Here is a 27659-nt window from a genome sequence, read left to right on the forward strand (position 1 = left end):
TCCACCGATGCCTTCTGCCAGCCCCTACCTGACTCAGCTTGCCATTATCTCCCAGAGGCGGCCTCACTTCATAACTGTCCGCCGGGATACCTTCCGCGGCCTAAGAAGGACTCCCAACCCCTCCACCTGCTCATCCTTATTTTCTTTGCTCCACTCCAACATGGCCGCAGGCACTGCTGTGGTTAAACCCCCTCCCATTCTGTGACCCAATCCCTCCTGTAGCCCCATCGTGTACCTCACCTTCAAACCCCCAAGAGTAGACACTCCATCAAGGCAAAGCCCTCTCCCGCTCCCCACCTGACCACGGTGCTTTGACCCTTGCTGGCCCTTTCTCCAGCCAAGTATTGCTACCCCAGTCAATTGGGTTCCATAGACCCTCCTGGACGCGACCTGATCCTGCCTCTAGCTCCTGAGACAGCCCCCCTGCACTGGGATCGTCACCCTCCTCCAGCTGGCCTAAATAAATATGAAAATCTAGAGGATCTATAACTCCACATCTAAAATGCAAGGGACATCTACCCATCTACCTGAAAGCCCTCATCCCCTTCATCTCCTCCCCACCTCCTCCCCTGCCCCTCATTTACTGTTGGCATGTACTCTCCAGCCTCCCCGTAGTGCTTCCCCCTCCTTTTTCCAGAGGCTACGCGTGTCCGTGGCAGTCCAGCCCCTTGCCATTAACAGCGAGGACTCTCTGGACACCAGAGAGGCCTTGCATAGGCTGCGCTCTACCACCCTGCCCTCTTGTGCTTCAGAGCGCCGTGGCCTCACTAGAACACATAGCTGGGTCTGAACTGAGGCGGCGAAGTGAGCTAAAGAATGATGATGGATTCAATCCAGATCTGTGACTGAGGGTGAGTGTCTGAAAAGTGTCAGCGCTCCGTCCATAATCACCTTGTATTTGCTTTGTTCACCCTAAGTTGGCAGGGCATTCCAAGACGTGGGTCCCTTGCTCACTTTGCCACTGGATTCAAGCCAGCCTGGCTGATGAAGGGTGTTACCCAGAAACCGGTCCCAGGATGCTTGTTTCCGGTTCAGGGAAGACCTGGCTTGGCAGTTCGGGCTGGACTGTTCCCATGATGCACAGGGTCAAGACTGATTTGCATATAGCTGGGTCAGAACTGAGGTGGCGAAGTGAGCTAAAGAATGATGATGGATTCAACCCAGATCTGTGACTGGTGGTGAGTGCCTGAAAAGTTTCAGCCCTCCGTCCATCATCGCCTTGTGGTGGCTTTGCTCACTAGAACTGTGTCCGATGGTAGGACCATGAGCACCAAGGACCACTGCACACCTCCCAAGGGCTGCTCTCCTTGTGCAGGAGCGCCCCTTTTGCACACATGGGTGATCTCTTAATCAGGGATCAGCGCGGCAATGAACACGCAAGCACCACAACAGTGATCCACTGTACCGCCTTCCTCACTGGACGACCGATACGTGGAAGAGCCCCTTCAAATATATATATACTTTGAAGCCCAAAAACCACTCAAACCCCGAAAAGTCGTCCTACTGCTCCACATCCTCAAAATACCCGGGGCAGGGGGGGGGGGTACGAGGGGGGCAGACCTCCCTATAGTTGGCTGTCCACCACATCCCTGAGCATTACAGCAAAATGTTTGGCTGTGTCGAGAACTGCTAGAGAAAAGTAAAATAGTCGGAAAGCAACCGTTTTCAAACAAACACAATCGTTCCCCTTTCACCAACTGTATAATTTTCTTTGGAACTTTAAATAATAAAAAGCTGCATCAAACATATCTATCTGCCTGGTGAACTTTTCTAACACGTTCCATATGTTTACCAACGACAACATCTTCTCGGAGTAAGACAGGCCTACAAATTAACTTTAATTTCTTCCAGCATTTTAGCTCTAATCTGCGCAAACAATGTTAACTAGCGGTTCCGCTTACAGGCAATTATATGCCGATTGCATATGCCTTACCTCGCTTCTCCACGGCCAACCGGTTTTCCTGTGAGGAGCGGGCATCGGTCTTTTGTTCAGGCCCTTTCCCATAATTCACTGCGGCAGCACCAGAGCAAAATGATAATACTCAAACCGCAAAATGTTCCTATGTGTCTGCACGGCTAGATTGTACAAGTAACTCGACAGCAAACAAGATGATGAGCGCTGGAAGGGAATAAAGCGAGTTCCTAGCTGGGCTTTAGGACGTCTCTGCTTGTTTATATAAGGGGCATAACAAACGACGTCTGCGGCGTTTGAGGTAAAACAGCTGCGCGCGACTGTCTCCGCGGAAGTGGAGTGAATAGAGCGCTTGAGTTCAGAACCAACGGCCTGATCCTGGTACGTTGTTTTTGCACCCCTAGAACGGGAGGTCTTAAGGGATTTTGGGGGTCCACGGCCAAACGTATTTTGGAGGCCCCTTTTCAAAGCAGCTTTGAATTTATGGGGCAGATTTATGAGGTTTTGCCGTAGGAAAGCGCAGCAGGCCTTCCTGCCGCGCTTCCCTAAGGCAAAAGAAAAGTGCAGGGATGCGCCGTATCTGTAAAATGCGGCGCATTCCTTTCCTTTTCCCCTGCGCCGGCGCACAATGGGCTGCCTGCGCCAACGCAGGCACCTCTGCACCATGGTGCAAGGGTGCCTGCGTTGCGGAGATGAATATTTTTGTACAGGAAGGGAAACCTTTCTGTACAAAAATAATCACAAGAGGTTTTTCCTCTTTGTATGGGTGCTGCAGAACACATAGAAAAAGGAAAAACAAGGAGAAATAAAGATATTTCTCCCCGTTGCGCCTCCCTTACGCCTCCCCTGGGGAGGCGGAAGCTTTTGGCGCTGCCTCAGATTTACGATTTCTCGTAAATCTGGGGCAGTGTCAAAAGGCCATGGGTGTTGCTGGGAACTCCCCCAGCAACACCCATTGCACGCCCCTTTAACGCAGAACACTGCGTTAAAGGGACTGATATTTATGAGGCAGCATTAAGCCAAAAAAAGTGGCTCAGTGCTGCCTGATAAATATCACGCAGACTTCTGCGCCACGGAACGTCACAAAAAGTGACGTTCCGATGGCGCAACGGGCCTCATAAATCTGCCCCTATGATCCTATTATAGCTCTTTCATGCCTTCTTTGGCCAGGTTAATAACAGTGCACAAGCGCATTCGTCCAAATTCTAATTGTGTTCACATCTAACATTCAGGGATAGTGATGTATGTTTCCAATATTGTAACACCGGAGCAACTCACTAATATCACTGCAAATAATCCTCCCATTTCTCATATGCTAGGCCCTGTTTTGATCTAAAATAATTTATATTACGGATGTTGCATGAGACTCCCGTATCACCCACGTACAAAATACATTCAAGGAAAATGGTATTTAATCTATTAACCCCTTCCCTGCTCATGACGGAACCACTCCGTCATGAGCCACGGGCGCCGTGTGCTCATGACGAAGTGGTTCCGTCACGAGCATGGTGGCGCCACGCTGCCCCCAAACCCCCCAAGCGCCGCGGCAAAATTAGTGCCGCGGCGAAGGGGTTAAGGAACTATTAAAGGTCATCAGGGCAAGTCTCTGCAGAACAAAGCTGGTGCTATCAGCCTACATGACCCCCCCCCCCCCCTCAAAAGGCTGGAGCCCTGGGCCAGAGCCCAGTTTACCTATGCCTTAAAACGTCTCAGCCCCTAGATTTCACTCAAGTGTTCAAAAAGTGTGATCTGCAACCACAAAAGACAGACCCCCGATGCACAGAAACACAGTCCCGCTTATTTATTTTATCCACATGGGCTTTCATTGGCGTAGGCGGAATTTATTTCTAAGTGCATCAAATTTTCCACCTGGCTGTAGGTTTACAAAATTGGTAGAAAAACAAGCGTTTCCCAGCTTGGATACTGATTTGGTCATGAGGAATTGTGAGTCATAATTTTTATTAATGAATTATTATAAATCTTACACAACATTATCTAACTGCCCTAATGTATTTTGCCATTCTTTTCAGCCTTTTTCACTAATGTGGTGCCACCATTAATGGATGCCATAAGGCCTCACCTCGCCTTTTTTTCCCTTTCTCGAAGTTTTATATAGCGCAAACTTGACCCGAAATCAGGTATCAGAGCACTTTATGAGCACCAGTTGCGTTACGAGGACACATTCACTTTTGTTAGGCACCGGGAGATTAAGGGGCATATCATCAACAACCGGCGATAATGTAGATTTTCCTAATAAGTTATGACGGAAAGTCTTAATTTTATTAAAGACACGGAGGCGAGTATTATGCTATCTTTTCTTGCATTTATTTCAATAGCAGCAAGATAAGCGTAAAACTACACTCCCCAGAAGGCTGTAGGAGAAAACTACTGGCCAATGGGGAGAACAATAACGAAAAACAAACCAATCAGGTCAGGCCAACCATATAAGGACCTATCAGACCGCAAGCAGTCCTCTTTTCTTGTGCGAATTATGAAGAAGTCGAAAACAAAGGAACCAAAAATAACAGTAAGTAAACAGTCAATATCCAGGTAAAAAGTTCTTGAGTCATAAACACCATGGACGAAATATCCTGAGGAAACCATGAAGGCAGACAGATGGACGTCGACGTCGAGAACTCCGGTGAGGTAGGATCAGGCTCATGAGGAAGGCGGTGGTAACGCTGGAGTACCTAAGGGGGGGAAAAACAGAACAAATTAGAGCTGTTGTGGAGGGATAATACTCGCCTCCGTGTCTTTAATAAAATTAAGACTTTCCGTCATAACTTATTAGGAAAATCTACATTTTATGGCAAGACCGGAGGCTCCTATTATGCTAGTTCAAAGCATATCAACAACCAGAGAAGAAGCAGTAATCACAGGTTTACAATAGAAGGTCTTGAAAACATTATCATTAGACCAATCTGCTGACTTAAGGATATCTTCTAGGCGGGAGCCTGACCAAAAGGCTTTAGAAGCAATGACACCCCTGCTAGAATGAGCACCAAACACAGAAACATCAATGCCCACAAGAGACATGATCCAACGGACCCAAAGGGCCAGAGTAGCAGAAGAAACAGGAAGGTGAGGTTTGCGGAAAGAAATGAGCAATTGGGTATGGGAAGAATTCCTAAAGCCAGCAGATTTTTGCTCAGAAGCTTTTAAGCAGCGACCCACACATAATTTTGGTTGAGCTGGGAAGTAAGGATAAAACACTGACTGTAAATTTGTCTTTGTGCGTCTCTGCACTTGAAACAACACTCCAGTAGGAGAAAACTGCCTAGAAGAAAGATCTAAAGCCCTAACATCAGAGACACGTTTAATTGAGACTAAACACAACAACATAGTAAGTTTTGCAGATAACATTTTCAGTGATAGAGCAGCATTGTCAGGCCAATCCATAAACAATTTAAAAACTAAATTAACGTCCCATAAAGAAGAATACTTAGCCAACGGAGGTTTGGAAAATCGGACTCCTCTTAACAAACGACAAACCAGCGGATGGGAGCCAACCGGTTTATTGTCGATGGGATGATGGTTAAGTGAAATGGCTGATCTGTACAGGTTCACCGTGCGATAGGACTTGCCAGCGCTGGCCTCCGAGGCCAGAAAATTAACTACGAAAGTCACAGAGGCTGAAAAGGGATCGATAGACCGTTCCAGACACCAGCTTGTCCAAAGAGACCAAGCGGAATTGTATGCTCTGGAAGTGCCGGGAGCCCAGGCCCGGCTGATAAAGAGTGAAGCTTCCTGAGAAAGGAGTTGGTCAGTAGAGAGAGGCCGGAGAGCTTCCAGGCCGAAAGAGTCAGGGACCGATCCAGAATGAGGGAGTGAGGGGAACCTCGAGGGTCCAGAAGAAGATCCGTGGAATGAGGAAGAAGGACCGCAAAGTCCACCGCTAGTTCCAGAAGAGAAGGAAACCATATCTGGGATTGCCAAAAGGGCACTACCAGGATTAGAGATGTTTGTTGGCGTCGAACCTGGGAAAGAACCCTGTTGATCATAATGAAGGGAGGAAAAGCATAATTGAGATGAAGAGACCAATCCTGAAGGAACGCATCGGTCGCTAAAGCTAGCGGATCCGGGCGCCAGCTGTAAAAGCGAGGTAGCTGGGAATTGAGGCGGGACGCAAATAGGTCGATGAAGAAAGGGCCCCACTTGAGCGAGAGAGAATGAAACACGGAGGGAAGTAATCTCCAGTCGCTGGAATCCCGGAGAAACCGAGAGTGCCAATCCGCGACTGAATTGAGATTGCCGGGGAGATACTCGGCTTGGAGGGAGAGATTGTAGAGGAGACAGTAATGCCATAGACTTTTGGCGAGCTCCGCAAGGGGTTTGGATCTTGTGCCACCGAGACGGTTGATGTAACGGACCGCAGAAACATTGTCCATCCTGAGAAGAATGGAGCAACTTACCTTGTTCTTTGCGAGGCTGCGGATTGCAAAGGAGCCTGCAAGCATCCCTAAACAGTTGATGTGCAATGACGACTCCTCTAGAGACCATGTACCTCCAGTCGAGATTGGTCCACAACGGGCGCCCCAACCCACCAGGCTGGCATCGGATTCTAATACAAGATCTGGGGCCGTGGCGAAGATGGTCCTTCCGTTCCACGCATCTAAATGGTCTAGCCACCATTGAAGTTCGGAGCGCGAGTCTTGGTCTAGGAGGATAAGATCTGAATAAGCCAGACCCTGACGTAGATGTCGTATTTTTAAACGCTGAAGGGCTCGATAATGAAGAGGACCTGGGAAGATGGCTTGAATGGAAGCGGACAGAAGCCCCACGATCCTTGCCAGGGAGCGAAGGGAGATTCGGGGAAGAGAAAGAACCTGAGAAATTTCTGAACGGATAGTTGCGATCTTTTCGGAAGGGAGGAAGAGAGACGCTGAGGGAGAATCTACGCGAAACCCCAGGAATTCCACACTTTGAGAGGGAATCAAAATGGACTTGTCTGGATTGATTAGAAACCCGAGATCGAGCAGAAGGGATTGGGTCACCTGAAGGTCCCGCAGGAGACCTGATTTGCTCGCGTTCATAAGAAGAATATCGTCCAGATAAATAATCAGACGAATTCCTAAAGCTCGAAGATAAGCCACCACAGGCTTCATGATTTTGGTGAAACACCAAGGAGTCGAAGAAAGTCCGAAGGGGAGCGAACAAAACCGATAAGTGACGTCCAGCCATTGAAACTGGAGGAACTTGGAATGTGAGGGATGGATAGGAACTGTCAGATACGCATCTTGAAGGTCCAAGCGGACCAACCAATCGCTGACTCGCAGAGTGTCTCTCAAATGAATAATGGTCTCCATTTTGAAATGTCTGTAAACAACAAACTGATTGAAAACTTTGAGGTTGATAACCGGACGCATCTTTTTGTTCTTTTTGCGAACCAGAAACAATGTGCTTAGAAATCCAGAGGGATCGAACGGAAGTCTTAGGATAGCTTTCTTTGTCAACAGGGAATGAATTTCTTGAGAGATCAGGCGCGACACGTCGGCGGAAAAAACCAGAGGAGGAGGCAAAGTATCCTGGAAAGGAGGAGCGTAAAACTCTATGAGATAGCCTTGGACAGAACTGAGAACCCAAGGGTCTGAGGTTAAAGTTTGCCATTTGCTTAGAAAGAGCGCTAAACGCCCTCCTACGGGAGGGCCAGAAGACAGGCTTACCTTGTTGGGAGAAGCTGGAGTTGTTGTTATTGCCTCTGTGGCCCCTCTGACCACGTCCCCGGAAGCCACGGCCACGTTGGGGGTAGAACTGCGGCTTGTACTCTTGATAGCCGGCGTTGGAGGCGCCTCGGGAACCTTGGTAACTGGAAAAGCGGCCGGAAGAGCGGTTCCTGCCTCTGCCGGCCCTGCCAAAACCCGGAGGGCAAAAACTTTTTTGATGGCAAGCTGGGCCTTGTCGAGAGAGGCAAAAGTGGAAACAAATTTAGACAAGTCCTTGACCAAAGAATCACCAAAGAGGAGGCCGTCCGCTTTGACTCCGGGGTCCTGAGAAGCCAAATTGGCTAATTTAGGGTCCAATTTAATAAGGAGACCTTTGCGTCTTTCATGCGTAATGGCGGCATTGGCATTGCCCAATAAACAAAAAGTACGCTGGGCCCAAAGTGAAACCTCTTCAGCATTTAACACTAGCTCTTCTGAGCGCGCTGACTCTGCCAGATCCAGAATGCGGGCAAGGGGGCCCACCATATCCAAGAGTTTGTCCTGACAAGAGGACCATGCTCTGTCCACCCCCTTATGAGGGTCCTTACCAAACTTAGAAAAGAAGGTGAGGAGCGGTTGATCGATAGCGGGAGTGACCGTAATGTTAGAGGCCAAAGAAGGTTTGGGGCATTCGGATTTTAATTTAGCTCTAACAGATTTATCCAGAGGATGTCGCAGTTTTGAAGAAATATACTCCCCCACATGGGGAATGGGAAACCATTCCGTAGAATTTGGGTGTCTAATTAAAGCAGGGTCAAACATAGGCATTCCCTCAGGGTCAAGAATAGGATCAGACTCGAACGGCGACAATTTCTGCTTTTTGGGCGAAGAATCGCCACCACCAAATAGATCAAAAAGAGTGTCTTCATCTGTGTCACATAAATCATCATCATCCGTATCCAGGATGGCATTAATGACCAGCTTCTTAGGAACCTCCACGTTTTTGAGCTTGGCTTTACTTTTGCCAAATGTCAAAGTAGACCCCTCCTTTGACTGAGGCCTGGGAGGAATAACATCCTCAATCTTGCGCGAGGGAACCTCGCTGCCCATATGTGACACCTTTTTGGGTAAAAGAGTGGCAGGAACCAGTTTTCGTTTTCTGCTTTCCCCCGCAGACTGGGCCAAAGCTTTGGTCATTATACTGATGAGAGAATTTTCCATGGACTTTGACACTCTCTGCATAGAGTGTTCTACTGCAGTCTCCACAGAAGAATTAATAAAATTGCTCAAATCCGATTTAAAATTAGCATTCTCCTCATTATCAAGCTCAGGAGAGCTGGGAATCTCCATTTTCACAAAAATGGCAAACAAGGGGTTAACCCTGTCAAAAGAATGGAGGGGGCGTGTACCAACGAGCTTGCCGGTGAGGAAAAGGCTTAAGGAGGTGTGTCCCAGAAGCAGGCAGAGGAGCGCTGAGGAGAGCGTGAGGAAGCTACTAAATAAAGGCAGACAGCGGTGAAAATGCGATGCGTCACCAAGGCAGCCAACGTGAGGGAAAGAACCGGCCAAGTAAGCAGAGCGCGCGCGCGTGAGCAGACGCGTTAAGTTTAAGACCGAGGGGGGAATGAAACACGCATTTAAGAACGAAGCCGTAACCACGGTGACCAAGCATGCGAAACGCTCGAGAAACGAAGCGGAAACCAAGCAATAATAAACATTTAAATTTGGCTAAACAATTGAACAAACAGAATTTCAAGAAGGAGAAATAAAATAATCGACTTATCTGACTGCAAGCAGCAAGAAAAGAGGATTGCTTGCGGTCAGATAGGTCCTTATATGGTTGGCCTGACCTGATTGGTTTGTTTTTCGTTATTGTTCTCCCCATTGGCTAGTAGTTTTCTCCTACAGCCTTCTGGGGAGTGTAGTTTTATGCTTATCTTGCTGCTATTGAAATAAATGCAAGAAAAGATAGCATAATAGGAGCCTCCGGTCTTGCCATAATATTATCGCTAAGCGCACTTAGCGCTAGGATAATTATCGCCGGCTATCCCTTGTTTTTGTCGCGGAGATAGCGCGCTATCAGCGACGCTTATCTCCAGAGCGATAAAAATAACCGAGTTAGCTGCCAAATGTGCAATTATTGCTGGGATTCCAGCGATAATCGCACAACGTTTGGCACTACGTTGTTGATAGGGCAGGGCAGACTTAACCATGATATCCACCTTCCATTGGACATCATGGCTAAGTCAAACTAAAAGCAGGCGTAAGGAAAGTAGTGATAACTGCGGTTAGCGCTACTTTTCTTATCGCTATGCTTGTTAGCATGCCCATTCATAATTGAAGAAATTTTCAATTAGCGTCATTTCTCCAGTTATTTTGGGAAGGAACGCCCGCTTTGCATCTCATTAGAGATACAAAGCTGGGCGTTCAGGAAACAGGCGCTAAGGCATGGATTCACCCGTTAGCGTGTCCATGCTGATAGGGCGATAAAATTATCGCCACTTTTTGTCCGAAAACGGACGCTAAAGCGGCGATAATTTTATCGCATCGCCTTGATGATATGCCCCTGCGTGATTTGCCAAGAATCACAGGATGTTGAGCGTCGTCGTAGAGCCTCGAACCCTGTTCCCCAGAGTTAAATTCCACACCCTAACCCTTAGGCTACATGCTCGCAATCACCTGCCCTGAGACTCCAACAGGAGTTTGTTTCTATGCTCTTTGTCCCTCCAGTGGGGCACTCTTAATTCACACACTTTGCTCGATAACGACAAACACACAAAATAAGGAAACACATGGCAAAGATAATAATTATAAAGAACGCATAATGTAGAAAGATTTCATGGAAGGATTTCATGGAAGTTACCCTTAAACCCATTTAGGTTGCAGGGAAAAAAAATTGAAAATAATTGCCATGTTTGTTATTTTCACCATACACTCTCACCAAGGAAAGGCCTCTTCATGTAGTTTAGTTTAGTAAGTTAAAGAAAATTAGATGTTTGCCCGGATAAGTGGGTTTTAAGCAGCTTCAATTGTTAAATGCAGTAGGGGAAAGGTCCAAAGAGCTCTGGTTGGCTGATCTTAGACTTCTGGATGGAAGATAAGGGGAGAACAACTTAGGCAGGTAGTCCGGAGATCAGTCCTGTTTTCTGGATGTCGTATAAAGGTTACACATTACTCTTCCCTTCAGTAGGTGCCAGTGGGCGGATGTTTCACAGGCAAGATGTGTTTGTTGTGATCCAGGCCAACTAAAAATAGCATAGTTCTAGACCAGTTGGAGAACAGAGATAGATTTGTTAGGTAGGCCAATGTAAAGGCTTGTACACTCATCGATGCAGGACAGCCCTACTGTGGGTGTGACGGCAATGTTCTGAGTGAGGAAACCTTTTAGCAAGCACACATTATTGAATGCAGATTTGGAGAAAACGTTTATTAGAGATATGAGGAAAAGATTGCTTTAAAAAAACACACCCAGGCTGCAAGCTTCTTTCACTGCCTGAGGGGGTGTGCCCAAGGAATCAGGCCAGGCAAAAGGCAGGTAAGTCTGGACCAATGGACACTAATAGAAGGAATTCTGTTATCTCTTCCTTAAGGCATTACCTGTTTTGCTGCATCCGTCACACGGCTAGGCAGTGGGAGACTTTTATTGAGTTATCAGAACTGTCACCATGCTGATGATGTACTTGGGTGTCATTTCAGTATGTCTGATTTACTAAATCAAATGCATTTAGGATTCTAGCCAGATGAGACATAAAGATGTTAAACATTATTGGTGATAGTGCTGACCCCTGTGGTATTCCACATGAGATGGAAGTGGATATGGAAACCAATGGGCCTGGTTTAACCTGGCAAGTGCAGTTTAGACGGAAAGCTAAGTTAGCCCTGTTCAACTGATGCCAGCTCAAAGAGTCAAGCCAGAGGACGGGGGTTCAGGTACTTGACAATCTATGGTATTGAATGCAGCAGAAGAGAGATTCAGAGTAATCAAGGCCCAGGGAATGTCTTGGTCCTGTGTGTTGAGGAGTTCATCCTTGATGTTCCGTAGCATTACTTGTCTGCGCCTCCTCCGTCTGCAGACTGGCTGAAAGTCATTGTGGAGGCCATGTACTTCAGTTGCAAGCAACTACTCCTTTTAGCGTCCTGGCAACAATGGGTGCACTGGAGAAAGTTCTATAGGTGGATAAGTTGTTTGTTAAAATGATTGACAGCTAGCTTCAGGGTTGCCATTACATTTAGATTAATATTAATCATTAGATTAATTAAAAGAGAAAAAACAGATTGAGCTATGGTTAGAATATGGGTTAGGGTAGGGTAATAATTTAATGAAATTAATGTTAAATTTGTTAAACGTTAAGTCTAGTAGTAGGATAGGGTTAATGATAATTAGTTATTTAAACGAAATTTAAACAACTAAGGGTTAGAGTTAGCAGTAGTGTTAGAGTAAGAAAAAATATGAGATTTAATTTAAATAAATTAGGGCTTATTAGTGCATTAAAACTGGTGACCTTTTACATTGTGGTTCCTTGTGAGGAACTCAAGAGGTGCCTGTATCTTGATTATGGCTCGCTCCTGAGGTGGAGTCTTTTGTTTATATTTATGGTTTTAACTAGTGGTCTGCGGAATTTGCTTTAATGCAAAATCACACCTAATTATGTTAAATGGGAAAGTGGTACCTGGTGCTGTATTTTAGCTTGAATGTAACATAAATGTATCCTGGATCAAATTTATATTTTCTCATTTTTAATTTAGTTTTATTTTGGTTCCCATATAGTGTCTGAGGCTTGGTAGATTGTCCTCAGGCACATAAGTTGCTGGACTCTGAGGGGCAGATTTACAAGCCCCTGCGACACTTTTGCGCTGCCATTGCATCACTTTTGTGATGCAGCGGTGGCATAAAACATGCGGCCAATTTACAACGTGACGCATCTAGGGAGATGCGTCACGTTGTAAAGCCCTGCGTCACATTATACCTGCGTCGGGTATAATGTATGCAGGGTGGGCGTTCCCACACAGGAAAGACTCGTAAAAGTGATGCAGTGAAATGTACGAGATTTTACTGCGTCAATTCTAGGAAGTCACTGCGTCAAAACCCTACACCTTCTTGAAGCAAGTGTAAGGAGTGACAGTGTAGTGGGACTAGGCCTCAAAATCCATTGCTGGAGTTGCGTCATGCTTGTAACACGACTCCAGCAATGCGTGACTTTTGCCCCCATAGATGTGTCAGAATTTCTGACGCATCTGTCAGTTCTTGCAACATGGTATTGTAAATACGGTGCATCCATGATGGCGAAAGGGTCTCTCAGGGTGGCGCAGGAAAATTGACGCATCTTTACAGATGCGTCACCTTCTTGTAAATCTGCCCCTATGTGTTACTTTATTTAGTACCTATTTCTATTCGAGTGCAGCGTACTGTAGTATCCTGAGTGGATAGACCGACCAGCACCACAGCAGCTTATTTGAGAGACGCCAAAAGTTCATCTGCACTTAATCGTGCCTGGATAGCATCCTATTCTGGTTTGATAGTTTGTGATCCTGCACCTTTGATTGTTTATTCAGCTCAAGAACTTCTGTCCTTGCATACACTTAGTAAGTGCTATTTTTCCCTCACCTGCTTAATGATCCATATTCTTGCATACTATGTCACTTTACCTTATGCAGTCATGCGATAGTTACTTTTTTGTACTTGCAAAACAAGGCAGCCAGACCTATTCTGAAGGTTCATGAAGCCGGTCAATTACTCATCATCTCAAGCAGCTACACTGGTTTCTTGAACAGGAAAGGATACATTTAAGGCCCTTGTAATCACCCATAGGGTATTTTACAAGATAGGCCCTAGGTATCTTCTAGATTTGCTCCAACCATCCAACCATACTGTCTTTCTCGCTCCTTGAGATCCTCAAATGCCAACCTTCTTCAGACCCCCAGGTTCCTCCGTGCTAGGTGGTTGTGGGGGAAGTGCATTTGTCCTCATCGCTGACAAACTGTGAAACACATCTCCTCCTGATCATCACCTGCAGGGCCGGACTGGCGATAGCGGTCGTCACGGCATTTCCCCGGGAGGGTGGAAGGGTGGGGGCCAGTTTTGCAGCATGTTTTGTTACTAGGGGCCGGTTTTGCGGCAGTGCTGCAATAGCGGACCCCAGTAACAAAAGCAGCAGTGCTTCACACTTGAATGTTCTCTGCCCCCCTCCCGGGGGCTCGTCTGACAACATTTCCAGGGTTGCTTTGGGTCACTAGTCCGGCCCTGTCCACCTGATTCCACCAAAAACGTGCTCTCTGGAAAAAAAGCTAGAAACCCAGCTGCTGGCTGCGGCCTAACTGTCCGTCTCATCTTGACCTCCCTCTGTCTTTTCAGTGCTGGGGTGCCATTTTGGGTAGCTGTTCTTGCTTTGCAAACACATTCATTAATTAATTAATTATTAGGAATTCAAAAATGTTTTAAGAAAGAAGAGATAGACCACTTCTAATAAATACATACATTTTCAAAGTCTAGTTATCTGGCCTTGGCAAGCTGGTGTGATGGATCATTTTTTTTATTTTTTATTGGAGGCACAGTCCACAAAATGAAAAATAATAAAAAAAGAAAAGACACAACTGCTCAAACATGGTGGTTACATGCTTGAAAAAAATGCTAAATTAAACAATAAATATTTGCAAAACAATGCTAAATCACTGACATTACTTGCATTTATATTAGAACTCCTTCCTAGCAGGCATGTGTACTTAGAACAGACCCGAGCAAACCATTCTAGTTTTAATGCACATCACAGGAAAATATGATTCTTATTGAAAAAAATACAATCAAATTGGAAATTCTGTAACTTCAACACATACGAATGGCAACATCTTTTTTTTTTTTAAAGTGTATAGAAAAGAAAGAAAACATACTTGGCAAATCTATTGATTGACCCAACAGCCATAGAGCTAACATGCACTTGAGGTGGGCTGACCCATTGCCACATGCTGTATGCTGTGGTGGGTGGAGGCAAATGACAGTCGAACAGAACAATGGATGAAGAGGGCTGACCCAAAGCCCCTGTATAAACTATATGCATTTTTATTTACAATTATTTATGATTACATGAAGCTGGTAGACAGCTAAAGATGTTTGTAGATCAGACCTAAAATTACTCTGTAGCAATGCCAGCATAAATTTACAATCCATTATCTCAGAAAACTTTGCAAGAAAATAATCAGGCTTTCTTAGTTGGCATAGGTGTAGCTTGTGTTATATGGATGTCTGTAATTGTTTCGGCTCAGTGTTTGATTTACAAGAAGTCTACATCACAACAGAAATAATTAACAAAAAAAAGACGTCACTACACTTAAAAAGTTGAAACATATTTCTTGATAGAACTTTCCAGACTCCCTCGCTTACAGTCTGCAGTCTCGGTGCGATAGAAATAATAGCACGGGAGGAGTATTATCTGTGTATAGCGTACACCTTGATGGAACTTCTTCTTGGTATGAATGTCAAGCAAGGCTTATCCTTGCAGAATCAAAAACATTAGGAGCTTACTAGCATACAAATACAAGTTACTCGACTGCAGCTGGTAAGACAGCTCAGTGGGCTAACTTGTCTTGTGCAGCTGAGTGCAACTTGTGCAGCAGCGGGCCTACGTCATTGACCGATATGCAGGTTAGGCGACTTCTCTCTATGTTCCTCTTAAGTGCGCACTCACTTATTCGTGAGAACCTTGGGAAGTTGGCAGTCAAGCAGCAATATTATCCCTTCGCCCAGTTGATCCTTGACTTAATTCCATTTTCCATGCCACGGATAAAGACCTGAAATAAGAGCTGAGCGACAAAAAGTGACTAGTGCCAGCAGCACATGCTGAGTCCCTGGAATTTTGATCAAAGCAGACATTCTTAAAGCAAAACACATTTTGAGGGAAACAAATACCTCATGTTTGCCTGGCTTGAAAATCCACTTCTAATATAGGGAGCTTTCCTTTCTAAATGGAAGGAACTGGCAATATGTGGAAGCACCAAAACTAGAATCCGTGTATGACGGTATGAGCGGACGTCCTGCAGTGCTGCTGCCTCTGCATGCTTGGAAATAAGAATAAAATGCGGTAAGTTAGGGGCGATTGCAGTGACACTGTGAGCTAGCTGGCATATAGGCCAACATATCCTGCATGGGTGTCTAAAAGCAGTCCTGACACCAAGCACTTAGTTTATGTTGTCCAAACAATGTGCAGATCCTACGGATTAATAGGAACTACAACATGACTTAGTGGGTTGAGGACCCACTGCATATATATTCATGTGAGCTGAAAGTCACATGGTTAAATCTTGGTAGGACACAATCCGCTTTTATCCTTTTAGAGATACATGAAAGGAGAGCCATTGAGTTGGCCAGTGTAGCATGTTATTTAATGCAAAATGAAGCCATAACACTATAAGGCAAACACTAAATTAAGTGTTGGCAAAGCCAGGAAGTCTTACTTTGATGTGCTAATGTGTGTGCCCACCAGAATGCACAACTGTGCTCTATTACACAGCACCACAAGCATAGGAAATAAAAAATGGAAGAGCCACAAGCTCAGGGAATATAGGAAAAGGCGCAGAAAGTCACAGGTTGCACAGATACATAGCACGCATACTCTGTGCACATTTGTGAACACCTTTATTTGCATGTCTGCTCACAATACCCACATCTGCTTGATTTGCTGGTGCTTGTAGCCAATGTCTTTGAGGTCTCTAGATTGCACCACTTCGGTCTCCAGGTTAGCATGGTAGTGTGCATTAAGGCCAGGATTTTGAAAGTAATGAAGAAGTGGTTTAAACACTTGATTTTGCATCTTCCCAGGACAATCTGATCAAAAGATGAGGGGTTTTTACACTGAAACCATGAATAAAACCATTTATGCTGCCTCGTGGATGGAATAATAAACTTGATCTGTTGTCCGGGGACCCATGTAGGTCTGCAACGCCTACTCAGGGGTATGCAACGGCTTAGAAAATTAAATAATATTTACAGGTAAATGAGGTGTATGTAATTAAAGAAGCAAATGTAAAAATAAAAAGTTTCAAACATTCTGAAAATGTGAACACATTTGAAAATGGAGGCCAACAATTAAGTTGTTATCCTCATATTCACTTGTGGGGGCAGTGCAAATGCATCAAACAGAATATTGGAACATATTATAGTAGGGATGATGGGTGACCGTAACTGAATTTCTAAAAGCTCTAACCTTCCCATTAAAATTAAATTGTGGATTTTTTTATTTGTTTGTGAAGTAAATTAAATATTTAATAATGTGTGAACTTGATAAATGCCTATTTCTGTATTTTTGTATATTGATTTGCGGTTCAAATCACCAAAATAATGACTCAGTGGGAGTTCCCTGGATTTCAATAACGATTCTGTGGGGTCCCCGGATTCCAGTGATGATTAAGTGAAAGGTTAAGAACCACTGGTATATGATGTTCACGCTCTGTGGATTATGTATAGCATTTGGAATCTCCGGAGTTGATTGAATGTCTGAAAAAAGCATGCATGTACAATGCATGCTTTTACCACGCATCCATTCCCACATAATGCCTTTACCATGCATTGCCTTTACAATGCAAGTCTTTACCACGCATATTTTTACTAGGTAAGTATATATAAAGCAGGTGAAATTCACATATATGTAGTTACAGTTAGGACCATGTTTCCATAGGAAAAGTGTTTATTGACTTTCCTATATCTTTGGTGTCGCTTGAAGAATCTTCACTAAATTTTCCCCAAAAAACCATGCCGATGATTCTTGTTGTGCATGGAAAGTTTCGGTATGATCTGTCAAGAGCGGGCTGAAAAAAATGGCGGGGCAAAAAAAGTTAATTTCCTATATTAATTCCCACAGTAGGTTTGAACACGACTACAGTCTGAACCGTTCGACGGAATGACACCAAATTTGTCATAAAGGTAGATTTGGTTAGGCAGATCACACTTTTACTTATTTGGTGTATATCCGTTTTGTAGTTGTCGAGAAATTAAAAGAAATCCAAATGTGTTCATCAGAGAGCACCACGACTTTGCACATAATAAGGAGCTCATGCAGAGATCTGCAGAGCTCTAATTGGCTGCGAAGACTTCAGTGAGGAAGTGTTGCAAGCCATCTTGGGACTTGGCTCCAGCAGAGTCCCAAAAGAAAACCTGAAAAAAAAAAAATAATAATAGGGGGCAGGGTAGTAATACCCTGACCCCCAAGACTTGGCAGGACAAAAGAAGCATTTATTTGAAAAAAAATTGCAGCAAACCTTTTTTTTAAAAAAACAAGTGTGGGCTACCACGTTTGTTTTGAAAAAGGCCCTTTGGTGGGCCAGGCCCCAGGGGCATTTTCTGAAAAAAGGAGAGGGCGTATAGGGCCTTCACCCTAAGGGTCTTTGGGACCACAACCTTCCTGGGGCTTATTATTAATAGAGGAGGGGTGCCGCTAGGACCTCCTCCATGGGCATAAATGAGCCCCAGGACCACCACCTCCCCAGGGCTTTATCAAATTAAAGGAGGGGGGCCGTATGGACCTCCTTCCTGGACTGTTGCAAGCCCTGTGGACCAGGGGGGCTTTAGGCTCCCCTGTGGCCCCATAGCACACTGGGTGCCCTGGGTGTGATGGAGTTCCAGGGCGGAAATCAGCCCAGAGAGGGGGACTGAGCGACCCCATTAAATTTCCTACAGGCCCCGGGGATGGGGACCCCGGGCTGAAATTGGCCAGGGAAGATGGGCCGTCCAGCACCCCTCTCCATCTAGCTTAGTAGTATGCAAAGGTCTTCCTGCTTTTTCCCACATTGATGGACAGCTTAACAAAAGGGACCTGAGCTTGTTTCCAGCTGATTTTGGTGACACGTTGTAGATGCACAGGAATACGAGGACAACTCCACCAAACAAAGAAGCACTTACTTAATTTAGTAAAGGGGAAGTACCCCTGTTTGGTGGAGATATACCTCTTTGCAGTCACGTTGTCTTCTCTTGATGAGTATTTACATTATCACAGATTTGTGGATGAAGAAGCTCAGGGAACAATCTCATTGCCGAAATTAAATGCATACAAATTCACTGGAAACATTACCCTGTGGTCCTTTATGCAGCATTAGTGCAGAATATGCATGAGACATTCACCCAACGAGGTAGCACTTACTACTATAGTTGGGTAGACGTTTTTGACAAAACTGGGGATGTTTCTTGGAAAAAATGGGTCTCCATTCTGGCCCTGGGGTGCGTTTTACAGAAATTACACCTCAACAGGAAGCACTTACAAATATAAACATAGCAGGTACCTCAGTTAAAGATACACTTCAGTAAAGCACAAATGTTCATAACTTCTTGGGCTTGGAGAAGGCCATTCAAATGTGTTTCCACTTGTATCCACATTGGAAAACTAAAGGTTACAGGTACATTATAATTAGGAAATAACATTTTTAAAAACCATAGAAAGTCACTGAAAAATCAAAGTTTGATGGGACATTATAGTTAGGAAATAGAATTTAAAAAAGCATTGAAATTCACTGACAAAAACAAAGGTTACAGGGATGTTATAGTTAAGATGTCATCAGTAATGTCACTGAGCATGTCTTGCGTGATGTAATATGTGAGGTCATACCCAATGCATTGCGGGGGATAAGTTATAGTTAACTCAGGTAACTATAACTGCAGAATTTCACTGGTTTTGTACGAGTGAATATGTATCACCAGGAGGACAAAGTTCCTACGGGCAGGTGCAAAAAGTCACCCAAGCCCTTAAAAAAGAGAAATAGAGAGTGAAAGGATTCCTAGTTTGAAGACCCACTCAGGTAAGTGGAAGACCACGCTATGTCCTCTGTTGCCCTCACACACCCCGAAGGGTGTCATGCTTCATCATCGGGCGGTTGCTCCTCGTAGAGCCGGCGCTGCAATTTCCTACGGGCTCCCGAAGGGTCACTTTGGCGGAGATCTTTTAAGAACCACCGGATGGTGCATGTGGGTGTGTGGGGAGTGGGTTCTATGTAGAGGGTAAAAAGGGTGCGTGCAAGTTAGTGAAAGCATGGAGGGTCATCATGCAGCGAATTATATAGATGTACCCTGAGCAGAATTAGACTGCTAAAAAAGTTGTAACCTTGAAGGCACACTATGCCCAGGGATCATTGATCAAAGGCCAACATGTTTCGCGCCTCTTTTGCCTAAAAGGTCGGTGGCGCTTCGTCAGGACCAAATTCGTAAAACAAAGTGCACGTGAAAAATAAGTGAAACAAGTTAAAATACCCTCAATATCGGTCTGGGCAATGGCCTGTACACCCTCAGAATGGTAACAGGTCGACGATGAAAAAAATCGCTCCAGGTCAATATCTAGGAAAAAGGAAGAAAAGAAAAAGACCACAGGGATGTGTATCACAAAAACTTAATACAACATAAGTGCACCACACTATCTAAAAATAAGATTGCAAATATTACATCCTGAAAGACAGTTGCGATTCAGCACAAAAGAACTCATGACAATATACACAGCTATCTATCACTCTTCTTCACTTGACTCCGAGCACAGCTACATGTTTGCAGCAGCACAATATAAGCAACCTCTGCCGAACACTTGAGGCACATTGAATTCACATGTCTTTTTTCACCCATAAACTAGCCCCTTTATAAGCTAAAGCCTCCTCTCTTCTTCTCACTTCAGTACACACTGAGGGCCTCATTTATGAGGCCCCTTGCGCAGCTTTAACGTCACTTTTTGTGACATTCCGTGGCGCAGGAGCCTGTTCCATATTTAAAAGGCAGCACTAAGCCACTTTTTTGGGCTTAATGCTGCCTCCTGAATATGGTTCCCGTTAAATCAGTTTTATGCGTTAAAGGGGAGTGCAATGAGTGTTGCTGGGGGCGTTCCCAGCAACATCGATGGAATTTTGACACTACCTCAGATTTATGAGAATTCGTAAATCTGAGGCAGCGCCAAAAACTTACGCCTCGCCATGGGAGGCATAAGGGAGGCACAACGAGGAGAAATATCTTTATTTCTCCTCGTTTTTCCTTTTTCTAGAAAGAGGAAAAAGCCTCTTCTGATTCTTTTGGTGCAGGAAGGTTTCCTTCCTGCACAAAAATAATCATCCCCTCAACGCAGGCACCCTTGCACCGTGGTGCAAAGGTGCCTGTGTTGGCACACAGCAGCCCATTGTGCGCCAGTGCTGGGGAAAAGGACATGTATCTGATAGATATAGTGCATTCCTGCCCTTTTAGTTTGCCATAGGGCAGAGGAGCAAGAAGGCCTGCAGCAAAAACAAATAAATTAGGCCTTGATGGAGCAGCATCACAAATCGAATAAAAGGTGTGACACTGAAATATTTTCCATTTACGCCTCACCAAAAAAGCAAACCCACGCAGAAGCATGCTGCTTGTTCGCGAATACACTTTGGTGCCTCTCCGCAAGTATGAAGTAACTGCAGGATAGCAGAATACAATACATCACTCCATCTTTGACAAAAAGAGTGGGAGTGCACCACCTTCTTTTTTCATCACAGGCATGCATGTTGTGGAACAAGCTGACAGGCAGGCTAATCCTTAATAAACAATGAAAAGGTGGGTGGGCTCTAAAAGGGGTTTGCCAAGAAACCACTATAAGAGGCTCGGCCTATATAATTAAGGAAGAACAAAATTGTGTAATAGAATCCCGTGGCTGACAGTTCAGATTCACTAAAGTGTATCACAGCACTGATATCTTGGGCCATACCTAACAAAACACTAACAAGGTCAATTTCAATGTATGCAAAGCAGTGACTACATGCAATCGCTGCTCTTGGAGAGATAAATGTACAAGGGATATAACTTGGTTATGCCCTTGGAATTAAATAGTATGTTAGGGCCCGAGCACCAATGATAAGCGACAGTATCCGGTAGAATTTTGTGTTTTTTTTTTACCTATTCGCTTTGCCTGGGCTCAGGCCTGGCAAGCTCTGTCTACTTTTTGAAGGGTATAAAAATTATTAATTTCTGAAGGCCTGATTGCAAAGGCCTAATTGTCACAGATTCCACAGTGCTTATTAACACATGGGGGTTCTTAGCGCTATAACAACGCGCAATGGTGAGAGAGGAAACTAAGGAAGTAAGATAGAATGAATGGTAGACAAAGTGGTCTTCGCTGAAGTACTAGCTCCTCACAGCAAGGGGTCGAGAATGAGTTGTGTGTAGCTGGTGTTGGTTGCTGGACAGGCCACCAGGGATGGTGGAGAAGAAGTTATGGAGGGCGTGGAAGGAGTGAGTAGCATGGAAAAGAAGAAGAGAGGACCTTCAAGTTGTGGAGTGGGGGTGAAGGGGGATGGGGAGGACATGACTGTCAGGAATCAGGGCATCTCGCAGAGTTGAGGAATCATGGTACACTGCTAGAGAGATATCAGTGAGGCAAGAGGGCGGCCATTGGCCATGAGAGGCCGGAAGTTGTCACCTCATCTCTTCAGCCAGTTACTGTCTCCTCCACATTATCACAGTCCGACCTCTCGCAAATACTATTTTATCATCCACATATTCAATTGTGGTATCGCAGGTGAAGCGTTACAAAAGATAAGAAAAATCAGAAATAAGCTGTGTTACTTAAGATTATACATGGCCTGAAAAAAAGGTTCTGTAATGGGACAGCTGCCAGAAACTGGTGGACACCTCTCGCTTCCCCACCTCATGTCAAGTGTAGTGGGTGGTGAAATGGCCACTGTCTGCGCTGCCAGGAAAACCCCTTTAGCAGACCAAACACCACTGAAAATATCATTAGAGAGGCAGCACTGTTTGGGGAACATTAACTTTCCTTGTTTCCAAAGACAGACACATGAGCACTGCCACTGCATACCATCGGAAGAAGCATTGGCAAAAGCAATAGGTTCTGCCTTTATGACCTATTGGCTTTGACAGTGCTTTTTGTTGGCGCTGTGCAGCACCGTAAAAAAGCAGAATTTGGCATTATGTGCAGCATCGGGGAAAATGACACGATGTTGCTGCAACAAATGCCTGTGAGGTCACTCCTTATGCACGTGCATGCATCAGCATGTGTGTGCTCACCTATGGAATGACATTTTCATTTTTTTTTTTTTACCGAACCGCAGACACCACTTGGATCGACAAATATTAAAAATGACATTTTACTTGCATGTTAATGCATTTTGACATGTGAAGCGACCCAGTAGCTGCCAGGCTTTCCAAAAAACGTCATATATTTTATTTAAGGGACCGTTTGTGTTGGGACACTGACAGAGGAGCAGGTGGTGGAGAAGTAATGTGTAGTGGGCGAGGGATCGGGGGAAACGAAGACTGCTGAGGATGGGGAATGAAAAAAAGAAAAATAGAGAAAAAGGAAAAGCTGGGGGTGGGGAAAGCAAAGTACAAGCTTCGGGGAGGGAAGGACAAGGGCGCAACGTGGAGTGCGCACTCGGGAGGTGTTCGTAGAGAGGAAGCAGCACACGAGGGAGAGAACTGGAAAACACGTGCACTCTCATGAAGTGCTGAATGATAAAGAAAGTAGGGGCATATTATCAAGGACGGCGTTAAAATTATCGCCGGTTTAGCGGCAGAAAACTGCCGCTAAAGAGGCGATAATGGGCTTGATAATATGCAGTTGAGAATTCCAATAGGAACCCATGTTCACACCAGAACATGGGCTTCTATAGGAATTCTCTGCGGCATATTATCAAGCCCATTATCGCCGCTTTAGCTGCAGTTTTCTGGCGCTAAACCGGCGATCATTTTTAACGCCGTTTCTTGATAATATGCCCCCTAGTTCCTTATGTGTGAGCAGTGGAAGGGCACAAGTCAGCCAGCCTAAAAGATGATAAAGAGGATGTGGCACAAGGGACAAGAGCAAGAAGAGGAAAGCATGCCATTGAATAAGAAGGTAGCAAATGAGAGTACCCATAATAGTAAACAATGGGTGGGCTCTAAGCTAACTAAGTTTTTGGTTCGGACCACAAGAGGTCTTTCACAACCAGACAACAAAAAGCTGTCTGGAAGGCAGGACCTAAAAAATAAATACTAGCAGTACACTAGGCCGGCATGATGATCGGGCCTGCTCTTTTTCCGTTTTCCACCAATGCTCCCCCGCTATAGGTGCTGGCGCCTCAGGAGGAGAAGACCACAGACAGGGCCGAAAACTCTATATGTCAAATAAGCATAATCACACGTGCCTTAAGAATACAAGTTATCATCGCACAATTAAATGACATTCATGTTTTTGGCTTCCCAAGAATGTCCTGTCACAAGTCAAATCCACAGTTTACAGACCTATGTATTAGTTGCTCATCAAATTGAACCCTCTCAACTTTCAGGAAGTTATAAAGTGTATACAAGTGAATGTTTAAAACAAAAGGGGTTAAGATTCTATCTAAATGTACGGAATAAAGTACAGATGACTCAATGGGAGCATAGTAATGCACATCTTACACCTTTCCTATACATCGGACACAGGATCCTAGCCAGTGGCATAATGCGAAATTAAGGTTTCCCCCTGCAGAATATGATAAGGGGCCCCAGAGTCTCCAATATCAAACTACTATTCATAGAGTTTGACTGAATCGGGCCCCTTGGAGGGTTGGGGGGGGGGGGGGACACCTACCATGGTTCCAGCCCCTCTATAGAATACACAAGTGCATGAAGCAAAAGAGACTAGAAACCAACTGACTTTACAACACTGACCTAATTGTGCGTATAGTGCTGAGGCGGCTGAGTTCGGCAGACACTCGGGTAATAAAACATCGTCAGGATTTGTGAGCGTGTTTTATGCAGGACAGCTGCTGCCACGGTGCGCGATGGTGACACAGTGGCAGCGCGAGGCATCCTTCATAGAGCGTCTGCCTTCGTCTGAGTAGATCTACGGCTCATTAATGCGCTGCGTGTCAGTAGCGGAAAACTAGTGCAGGCGGGGAGGCTATAAACAACGTGCACAAATGATACAGGTCACCTGTGATGAATGCCGCCATACTAGCGTGAAGCGTGACACGTGGGCTGTCCGCGCGACAGGCGCCTCCTTCCCGTGCATCCCAGAGAGCCGGCCTCACCTGGTACACAACTGGCCTCGTTCCAAATGCCATGCCTACAATATGCCTCAAACAGTGATTATGCCGTGTTTTACAGTCAGGGGTATTCACGCAAATTGATTTAATCCCAGTTTATTGCTTACGCAATTTCCGTAAGGTCCTACTTGTCGTATGTTTCTCCGGTGCGGTAAGCGGAATACCTTGTCAAAATGCTCCCTATTGTTTGGTGAAAAAGTTGAAATCTGGCACAGAAACGTATACCTTCCGGGTGTTTTGTGCCTGTCCGGGGAGTTTTAAGACCTGGGCAAAGTGGGACTTTAAAGCAAACACAAGGAGATGATGGACGGAGCGCTTTTCCCATGGCCTCCACCTTCCAAGGCCCCCCACCCCCCTCCCCAGTAAAGGGAGCTTTCTTTTATTTGAACTCTGTCTATTCTGTTTCTGCATCGAAACCTTTCTCCATCCCTATCTACCTCTGTTTCTGACTCAGGCAAGACCAATTTCAAAAGGTTTAACATATAATTGTGTATTGTCTGTTATCATGCTGGCTTGAATTAGCAGGCTATGGGTACTAAAACTCAATTTTATTCCATAGAGGTGCTCCAAAATATGTCTTGCCTGGAGACCCGGAAATCCTTAAAATGACACTTCACTGTGACTTGGAGAGTACGACTGAAAGGTTCAGAAGAGGAACTTGCTTTTTCACAAAAACAGCCAATATAGCAAGGTCAAGTATCGGTCCATGACCCCGTCAGCAAGGTCCGTCCTCCAAGCTCCTTTCGCATTCCCTACTCCCACCTAGGAATTAGGCTGTTATCCTAGTTTACTTCCTTCAGGTCAGTCTCCTTGTGGGCCATTCAGACTATGCTAGTTAATTTTTGCTTGGGGGTCTCCAGCCTAACCTTGCACCCACCAAGACTTCTCGGTTTAGCAACTTAACCATATGGCCTCTCATTTATCAGCTTGCATCCACTTGCTTCATTCAAGGAGTCCAGCTGCTTCCACTACTCCCTGCTCCAGAAGTCTTTTTGATTTTACATCTCTTGGTTAGGGTCTACCGTTTTCGTCTAGACCGTCCCAAAGCCTCCTTCAGGTCCTGCCTTTTCGCCTGTTGCCAGTCCAGCCTGAACTGCATTTGTCACCCGAGTGGGACGGGGGTATTCCCAGACGGGTATGCCCAGATGTGGGTCCCGTGCTCTCCATGCCACTATAGTCAAGCTATCCTGGGTGATGAGAGGTGCAACCCCTAAACTGGTACTAGGATGCTGGTTTGCAGTCCAGGGAGGACCTGGCCAGGCAGTTCGGGCTGGACTGTTCCCATTGGACACAGGGTCAAGACTGATTTGCATATGGCTGGGTTCAAACTGGAATGGCATGGGGAGCAAAATAACAATGGATTTAGGGCCAGATCTCTGAACTGGGGTGAATGTATGACATTGATCTGCGTTCTGTCCATCAATTGTTCTTTTTGCATCTGTCACCCTGAGTGGGATGGGTATGCCACAAATGAGGAGCACATAATTCTGCACCTAATTCCCATTGTAATTCCTTAGTGATCATGTTTTTTCACTCAGAGATTATGTTTCCTTTCAGCAGGTGATATCCCCAGGTGAAAAACTCCCTACCTGAAGAATTATCACCGATCTTGTCATTCTGATGGGGCCGGTACCTCCTGTTAGGATTCTTCAGAATTAGCAGGCATCATATTGAGGCCCTACATCTTTCAGCACAAGCAGTTAAAGTTCTATACGATTTCAAGAAAAGAAAGGAAAAAGGAACTTTCCCCAATCAACTAGTATGTGTTCCGTGAAGCTGGAAATATAATATACGTGCCTGGTGCCGACTGAAGTGCCTCATTTGCAATAATATTAAAGTCTCCAACAATAACTCATTTTCTCTTACCATAAACATATATAAAAAGACGAATGGCAACAGACGTTTTCGCCTCTGCAAGTAGCGGGTACCCCAGGGAGGAAGTCCTGGGCTACTAACTAATAGTAAATCCTTTGGAAAAGCATGTGTCACGATGATGGACAACGAGGAAAAGGGTATTAAATAGATTTAGTGGTTAGTTGCTCTAACCAGAACAAAAGGCGCCTTTTGCACGCCTGTAGCAATCAGCACGAGCTCATTTGCGCAGTTATCAACGCGGAGCCTGACAAGCGCAACTGGGGGGGGGGGGAGAGAAAGTTTAGCAAAAGAGAGAGTAAGCTTGGATATGAGTGGAAGTGTCCATGCAGAAGAATACCTTTAAGAGAACACGTCACATGGGGCAGTACATGTCTTGGTGGCGCGCAAAGAGATTCAGAGTGGTGCTGGCTGCCCTGCAGTGGCGTAACAAAACTTGAGCCCTCTCCCCCACCCCCTGCAAGTAAAATGAGCCCCCCCTGGTGTGAATATTAAAACCTGCCTTGATGGCACACCACTACTACGAAGAGTAAAGAGCATCCACTTAAGTTACAACACCTCCTTAGTTTATTTTAATTAGTTTCACATTTCAACTTCATGTACAAAAGTGAGTCCGAAATCTACTCCAAGGCCTTTGGTAAATTTCCGACTGTTTTCCAAATTCACGAGGGCATATAGGAGTCCTCAGTTGTGAGAGGGGAACTGAACAACTGGCGGTAATTTATAAATTCCATTTTTGCAGGAGAAAGCATAAATGTGTATTGTTTACTCGTGCAATAACCCCAACCACCTGAAATTGCACATGCTCTTGCTAATATTTTCCTCCAGAATAAAAGCACATATTTTCCAGTATAGAAATCACTTTTCCTCATACCCCAAGTAATTTTGGGGGTTTCGTTTCCCCTTCCCTTAGTGGATATGGTTCCATGAACTGGCCTGGAGTAAAGCCCACACCACTTCAGTGTCCCTGAACATATACTTTTTTGTGGGGCTTAAAGATTTCTGAGGACATTTTTGGCCAGAAATGTACACTTCTGGCACTGGGAGTGGATTTGTTCACAGTTTACAATTGTAACTATGTTTTGTGAAACCCAATTCTAGATGTACATACAATTGAACATCCAGGCGCTTGAAAACAAAAGCTCCACTAGATTTGAGAAGGGGTCTATTAAAGAATTCACCACAAACAAACTATGTTAGAGCACATCATCATCAACATCATCATGATATTA

General features: G+C 45.1%; 1 long non-coding RNA gene across 1 annotated transcript in view; it reads right to left on the reverse strand.

Annotated features, from left to right (window-relative positions):
- Positions 1-4292: 4292 nt before the first annotated feature.
- The window catches only part of LOC146861586 (uncharacterized), a 735453-nt gene continuing 712086 nt past the window's right edge, over positions 4293-27659 (reverse strand). The window contains exon 3 of the long non-coding RNA XR_014979008.1: positions 4293-4602. This is a non-coding gene — a long non-coding RNA (uncharacterized LOC146861586). The remainder of the gene's footprint in view (positions 4603-27659) is intronic.

The sequence above is a fragment of the Triturus cristatus genome, chromosome 3_1, assembly GCF_964204655.1.
Source record: "Triturus cristatus chromosome 3_1, aTriCri1.1, whole genome shotgun sequence".
Taxonomy (NCBI): Eukaryota; Metazoa; Chordata; class Amphibia; order Caudata; family Salamandridae; genus Triturus; species Triturus cristatus.